The sequence below is a fragment of the Alligator sinensis genome, unplaced genomic scaffold (genome assembly GCF_000455745.1).
Source record: "Alligator sinensis unplaced genomic scaffold, ASM45574v1 scaffold388_1, whole genome shotgun sequence".
NCBI lineage: Eukaryota > Metazoa > Chordata > Crocodylia > Alligatoridae > Alligator > Alligator sinensis.
In genome coordinates this window covers 779392-786562 of record NW_005842394.1, presented here as the reverse complement: position 1 = coordinate 786562, position 7171 = coordinate 779392, and positions in this window count along the sequence as shown.

Genomic DNA, 7171 nt, shown 5'->3' with positions numbered 1-7171 from the left:
AGGATGTTTGGAAGAAAGAGTCCAGTTTTTATGTTGGCAACACATGGTTTGGAAACCAGGATGTGAGGTCTGAAGCCATATATAGAGCAACACTCGGCTTTACTCTAGAATGGGAGAGAAAAGAAACCTACTGTGTAAAGTACTTCCCAGCAGTGGACTCTGGGAAATGGTTTGTGCTATGAACAAAGCAGATAGAGCTAATCTATAAAGTAAAAGGAAAAAAAAACAAAAAACAAAGCAGTGTTTATTGATCACGTATATTCAAACCTGTGAAAGGTGCTTCAAGAAGAAGCAATGGGTGAGTTTATTCATTGTTTACATATTCAGATAATGCTTTTTCCTTTCATATCAGATAAGGCATTTGTGCCTGCTCAGGGGAGTGAGGAGATTAATGTGGCTAAAAGCCACTAAGTACCTGTGATGTATTCAACCCCTTTTCTGGATCCCAGGAGTGTCTCCTGTGAGGGAGATTCCTCTCTACTTGCCCACCATGACTTGACTGAGTAAAAGAATTTGAGAGAGGCTCCAATTTGGGAGGTACCCTTTCCTCAGGGAGGCTCCATTAGGTGTGTTTCATGGGGCTCCACCTCCCCTACACCCCTTCCACATGCCAACCAGGATGTTATTGAAATGGTGCATTGTGCCTCTGAATTGTAACAGCTGGGCAGGACTTAGGTCAGTTTAAGCTCTGAACTGAGAGCTGTTTGTGTTTAAAGTGTCTTTTCAAAAGGAATATTAGAATGGACCTTGGTCCTAGGTCCTCACTCTGTATGTGTAAAGTCTGTCCCACTAATTTGCGGGCTGTTCCAGGCTCCACGAGGATCTAGCCTCCAGACATCAAAAATCAAAGGAAAACATCGCCCCTGTAGCGTCCTCCACACAGTACTGGTTGGGGTTTCTCACTACGCATCCCCTGCAATTGCTTTGCTGAGGTGTGAGGTCCCACCATCATCTCTGCTTTTCTTGGCTACAATCTTTGAAGAGAAGAACCCCTCTGGGCTCTCTGTTCATGGGTTCACTGGAGCCAGAGATCTTCCTGTGCCATCTTCAGCTGGCTTGGGATCCCAAGTCCCCTGACATGCTGGAGTCAGGGAGCAATGCTAGCTGTCCCTGTCCAGCTCCACTGCCCAGGCCAGCTGACTCTCCAGGCACATCTTCAATACATCACTCCCTGTGCATCCTCCTATGCACAGGGAGCACGTACTTTTAAAACGACGTGTCTGCACTGCATGCCACTTTGCTTCCCTGGCTCTGGCGCCTGTGGGTAAATTAAGCCCTTCACCAGCCCTTCCTGGGCTTGTGTCCCCTTTGGGCTGAGACCATTTGGGGTGGGATTCTCGCCCCCCATAGAGCACTTGGTTCCTTAGCCGTGTTACGTGGTGACAACACATATGAAAGAAACAAGATGTGCAAATCCCTGACTTCCAGGTTCCATAATCTCACAGCAGACTCCACTTGTAGGAAGACATTACACTTAATCATAATCCATTATGTCTATTGTCATTTCTTCATTGATGTTTAGCTTCTGTTGGCAACAATGGAAGTAAACTTTAGAACAGAACAAAGCACAGGCAAGAACCCACCTCAGCTCCACAGTGCTCAGGGTGAGCATAGAGACTGTGGGGAGAGCATTATCTAGCACAGGTGAAAAGTTTGAATGAAGAGTGGTGAATGGAAAGACACGGCCACAGTCTCTAGTGATCTGTCCAGCACAGAACAAGAAAAGAGCAGATTAATAGCTCCAGAAACATAGGGATTATGGGAAAGAATTGTATTTCTGAGTCAGTATTTTCTCTTCAGGCAATTCAGTTGCATATCTCTCTTTACTCAGTGTAGGATATGAAAGCACCATCTGTCCCTTCTACAGAGGGGCAGCCTGTCCTATGGACATGCCAGGTGGTTAGCCAGGACAGCAGCATTGGAGGAAAGGCATTTTTAGACTGTATTAGTGATTAACAACTTTTGACTGGTCAGTGCAGTGAGGTAAGTTGAACTTGGAGGGGAAGGTGGCCACATTCATTATGGTCGGAGCAAGGAAATAGGTAGGACTGGCCCAGCCTATGCAAAAAGCTTGGAGCTGAACAATACCATCAAGGAAACCATTTCACTAGAACAACTGGCCTGTGTGTCTGTTAGAGATGGAATAGGCACATTGGAAGCAGAGAACTTTCCCTTTTTGGCTGCCTGTGCATCTTTGGGCCATCAGAGTGCCTTTCGGTCCTCTATTCCAGTTCACTTGATACAAGCTTCAGCTCCCCTCCTGCAGCTTGAAGCCCTAAGACCTATATTAGAGACAACAATAATGATGGTTCTCATCCTTTCTTTAAGACCTCAAACACTTAACTAATACCATAATTGCCCATTTGGGCATCAGTGTTGGGGAGTAGGGTGGAACACAAGACCTTAAAAACAAAAGCAGGCACCTCTGTCATGTAAAGGAGTATCTCCCTTGGCTGCGAGCAGAGCAGGGTACCTAAAATACTCTGAACTCTCATGGGCTTTACTAAGTCAGCTACTCCCTTCCTCTTATGCACAGTAATGTAAGGTGAAGTGAAGGACTTATAATTTATTATACCTATATACCCCAATATACACAGGCTGGGACACCCCAGAACCTGATCTGCAAAGGTCGCTCTCTTCTTTTAGCTGTAGTTTCAAGCGTGCTTTTGGTAGGTAGCTCTGCCATTTAATCTTCTGCCTCTTGAGTAGACCTTTAAATATTTTTTTTTAAATTCCAACCAGATTCTTGAACTTGGCAGATAAACTGTGGGTCCCATAAGAGTCATATTTTCTTTGAAAGCCTTGAATGAAGCCTTTATAAAAAACCTCATTAATATTTCTACCTATATGCCTGCTCCCCACTTCCTGTTCAAATCCAAACAGATTCTCCACACAGAACGACTTTTGAAATTCACATATTTACTTCCCCGCAAACAGCGAGAGTGTTACTGAGGAGTGTGCAGTGGAGTCAATTCACATGTGTGTTGTCCTGCTGCCGTTTACAAAGAAGAAGCCTTCTATTCATCAGAGATGAAAAAAAGTGGAGGCAAAAGACACCGATTATAAAGATGAAGAGATTGGGACTTTTGAGTTCTATGTTCAGGCCCCATGCCACTTGCAGATTTTGGTCCAATTTTCAGTTATAGGATAGTATATTATAGAGGCATTACGGCTAATACATTAAAGTCCAGAAGAGAGGGTGAAAGCTGTTTCCAGGAACAAGGACAGAATAAAGCAGTTGTTTCAAAGCTAGCACGGTGAATTCAGGAAGGCACACAAGCATGTGCCTGCCTTCCAGCACACAAATCATCCCTCTGAAGCCCAGGTGGGGGCATGCTGAAGTGTCTTGGTGCATCAGGAGCCATAGGCCAGGTCCATTCGCTAGTTAAATCACTAAAGTGCTTCCATTGATTTGAGTGAGAGCTGGATCTAGTCCAAGATGCAAAGCTAGAAGCAGAAATGTAAAGCTTAGGAAAAAATAAAGCCATGCTTTATGTTAGGCTTTTAGTTTTATAAAGGTGCTGATTAGCAGCCTTGGAAGACGCTTATCCCAAATTGAGTAGCACTGACAACAAAATGTGGGCAGAACAGTTAAAAAGGGATAGTGTTTCCATATTCAGTTCTGTCATCTATCATGCCTTCATTTCTTTGTCTGAAAAAAATGGGTCTAAGGATACAGAATCCAATGTGTGAAGTGCTTTGAAATCTGCAGTTTAAGTGATATTCCATGCAAGTGATCCCACTATAGACTGTTCGTGTACTTAAAGTCACACTCAGATTATGTTATACGGTTTTATATTAGTGGATTACAAAAGAAAGTCTAGGTGAAGCATTTGGGAATTCAGCCTGTCCCAAACTCAGTCTGGTAAAGTGGCTTTTACATGCCAATCAGCAAGGAGCAGAAGCATACTGTTTTGGGATGTGAACATCACTTGAAGACTCATCTGTCTATAGGGCCCAGAGACAGCACGTTCCCAAGCTGTGACCCAAGTATATTTAACAAACATAATGTACCCATGTTGCTTGGTTTCTTTGATCTCTGTCACTACTGAAGAGAGGGAGTTTTATGAGGCAATGAAATGCTTTACGCATCCTTTCACTGTGAATACTACCTAATACCTTAATGTTTTAAAAATTGCCTTTGGTCCAAAACAGCAAATACGTTGACCCTAAGGGCACACTACAAAGACCATCCCTTTGGGTAGGTGTCTGGGGAAAGTCTTCAGCTTCAATTTTTTTGCATGGGATTAAGGTTTGGGGATATTTTGGACAGATTGATTGACCTAATTTGTGCAGAGGAAGGTGATTTAACTGGGCTGCTCTGTTTTTCTGTCTCAGCTGCTGCTTTTCAGTGGAAAATGGGGTTTTGAGTAAATGACATTCTTTAGAAAAAGCATGAGTTTCCCATGGAAATTTTTCTTTTCCTTTTTTTTTATTGGGATGGTGTTTGGAGGAAGGGGTATGGGGTAGAGAGCAATGCACAGAAAAATGTTTAAATGAGCATATTCTGCATCAGGCTCTGATGGGAGTTGTAGTGCAGTTACTGTGTATCCCAGCTCTCCTCTATAGGCCATGCTCCCTTGCTTGACTACATCTCCCAGAATGCAGTGCCTTCCTAGTTCTAAAAACAAGGCAGTAGTGCATCATGGGATATGTAGTTCAGTTGGCTAACTTGGCCTACAGGAGAGAATGGGTGCATGGGGCACTGCAGTAGCACGTATGGAGTTGGAATTTCTCATCTTTGCCAAAAGACAAAATTCCCTCCTTGGAATTTTTTCCAACCAGCTTAGTTTTAATCGATTCATAAAGTCACAGATTGTAAGGCTAGAAGGGACCTCGGAAGATCATTGGGTCCAGCCCCCTGCACCAAGCAGAAAAGTCAACTGGGGTCAGATGACCCTGTCTGTCAAGAGTGGCTGAAGCCTAGGAGAGTTCTTGGTTTTTCTGCATACTCATATATTCAGATCAACACAACCAAAGCTGCAGTTTTTGATGGCTGAAGGGAAACAAAATGGACTGGTTGATACAACCACTAAGGTGAGAGTAAACTTCTGCTGTATTCTTTGGCCAGCTCTACCACCAAGCTCCTGTGTTGCCTGGGCAGCTCATTTATCTGATTCTTTTCCTGAGATGTTCACTAACATCTCTAATGTGCTCTGATGGTCTCAGACAGAAGGTGCGACACAAGTACAAAGGGTAGAAACAGGTACTTTGCAGTTCTCTCTTCAAAAGCTATTTCTTTACAGTGCTTCCTATGGGACAGCCTAAACTTCACGCAGTCCCATGCATTGTATTAATCAAAATGGTAGACTATAAGGTCCCTTGGACTTTTCAGAAAAATTACTTCCCACTTAACATTTACATGCCATGTATGCAGCAGCTTTAAAGATCCTGATGCTTGCAGTAGTACTGTATTCATCCTTGTTGCAGCATTTACTGTGTCCCTTGTACTCGGAATAGGAAGTATCACAACCGCGCTGCTGAGAAAAGAGGGTAAGTTTTCAGTTTTTTAATGGCAACCCACTGGGATTAGAGAGAAAATCCAGTGGTAGCAAATCCTTTGAAAGGGGCAAAGGCTTGTAATTTATCTCAGCAGAGAGTACTGAAAATGTAAATATCTGTGTACAGGATAGCCAAGGAGCATTGTTTAAAAAGTAGTTGACAGAACAAATGGAGGACTGAAATCTTTAGAACTTCTTTGAGAAGGAAGGAACATCTGAGGGAAGCATAATGCACTTCACAGAGTACCCCAAGGGCCATCTTTCGAGTGGGAATAAAGCTTCCATACTAGGTGTTTGTTAACATTGTGACAGGGATCAGACTCATGCACAAAAGCCCAATTGTTGTGTAATGACTTGCTGAGATAAGGCACTCCCTTATCAGCAATACTGTTTTCTTTCAGAAAGGAAGGGACTCTGTGTGTACAAGCAGGGGATGCAAGTCAATGAAAACAGAAGGCTGGAGAGATCTGAATGGGTATTTTGTGCAGTAAATCTAGCTCGGGGCTGCTTTTTTGGGTGTGGAAATATCAAACACTGACCTCCCACTGATGGTCCTTGGCAGTGGGATAAGTCACTCATTTATTTTAGCTCGGCCACAAAGCTGCTGTGTAACATGGCAGAGGTCCTTGTGAAGTTACACAGGCCTGATACATCTAGCAGGCAAACAGCGAGCACCTCGCCACCACCCCACCCAGCCCTTACGTGCCCCTGCTCAAAATACCACCGAGCACAAGCCTGCTACTGGGCAATTCCCACAGCACTCATCAGGCAACTCTTTAAACCAGGGAAGAAAAGAAGATTTGTGCAAAGGGGAGAGGAAGAGGGGGGAAAATAATCTTTCTTTTTCCCCTGACAAATGCCCTCTCTGGCAAGAACAGCCCTTCCAATAGCTTTCTCTCCCTCCTTACCTGGGACGTGAGTCACGTGCTGGCAGTGTAAATCAGTTCACGAGGGAGATCTGCACACACACAAGAGGAATAAAACTTGTCAGGACGTTTTCTTTTTCTTTCCCCTCTTCCCTGCCGCTCCCCCAAGAGATAACGGAGACAGTTATTTTGACCAAAACAGAGCATATTGCTTACATCAGCACTGCTTGGGATTTCAAATTTGCTCAAGTGGAAGATCTATGAGTTTTCTCTGTCCCAACTCCTGACTACGATTGGCAGCAAAAGGGGAGCGCTTGCATGGACCAGGGACAAATGGATACAGCTTTAACACCAGTGAACATTTGGCATCATGCAGAAGGCCAAGCACACTAGGGATCTTTGTAAATGAGGGCTGGCTTCTAAAAGACGGAGTATATCATTCCAAAGACACTACATTGTGCGCTGTCGCTCTTCCAACAGGCGTCCAAGCAGACAAGAGCTAACTTAATCATCTCTGCTAAACCAGTTGACAGTTCTCTATGGAGTCGAGTTATCCAGCAAGATTCAAGGCAACTTTGAGAAGAACACCTCAAACAACATTTTAAGAATATTTTAAAGCCACATAGGACTACCATGCAGTAAACATTCTCTATCACCAGGTAACATGCAAAACATCAAAAAGCCATATGTTAGTGAGCATCTGGTATAATTGCTTTTTATTGGCAAATTTATGGAAATTGCTGAATAAAACCGCTCCTTATAAAAGTGAATGTTTCTGAAAGGAGGTTTCTTGTCAGCTGACTG